This window comes from Opisthorchis viverrini (genome assembly GCF_000715545.1).
Source record: "Opisthorchis viverrini unplaced genomic scaffold opera_v5_113, whole genome shotgun sequence".
Classification (NCBI taxonomy): Eukaryota; Metazoa; Platyhelminthes; class Trematoda; order Opisthorchiida; family Opisthorchiidae; genus Opisthorchis; species Opisthorchis viverrini.
The window spans coordinates 1,336,780-1,337,420 of record NW_008751767.1 but is presented as its reverse complement, the minus strand read 5'-3'; the positions used below and the strand labels follow the sequence as shown (position 1 = coordinate 1,337,420).

The 641-nt window shown below is 49.0% G+C and overlaps 1 protein-coding gene across 1 annotated transcript in view; it reads left to right on the top strand.

Annotated features, from left to right (window-relative positions):
- Window positions 1–641, top strand: part of T265_13842 (hypothetical protein) — a gene marked incomplete at both ends in the record, with an annotated part of 20,533 nt that overhangs the window by 11,759 nt on the left and 8,133 nt on the right. The gene's annotated exons all lie outside the window — the stretch shown is intronic.

Genomic DNA, 641 nt, shown 5'->3' with positions numbered 1-641 from the left:
CACTCCACTGCCCCTATCTAGGCTTGGGCAACCTGACAGTATTCCAGTCCTCGTGCTTCCTGCGAGTGACATGGCAGCTGGCCACCGAAAGCGTGTTACAGCTGAACGATTTTTTCGCTGTTCTTCGGGATTCCACATGCAGTTTGTGGTTATCCTACCCTTCGAAACATCCCTCCGTTCGGCCATAAGAGGCCAATGGTTAATAAATGGCTGGTGGGTGGCGGGTTCGAAAAACCGTAATGGAGGTGCGCACTGCTGGTGATTCCCACTAGGGATGAAGCAGCTGTACACTGCTTCTCGGCTTTTCAGCCTAGATTGGCTTCACTTACAGGACGAAATTTACACCAAAATCCCCAAATCTCGTAGTGTTAACGCCCAAGTATATTCCATTAGCATGGAGAACCGAATCCCCAGTTCCACCGCTCTACCCGGTAATCGATGACGACAGAGTCCAGTTAGTTGTCCGGTTCAAACCAAAGGGGTCTTTGCTGTGAGGTTTACCCTTTTGTCCTGGAAAAATTCAATCGCTGTCACAACTTCCTGTCGAGAGAACAAGTGGACAATTTTTCGTGAGTTGGCAGCGAGATGTTTTGTTCACACAAAAACGCTTTGAGCATCATCGAATACGATGGCTCGGTCAT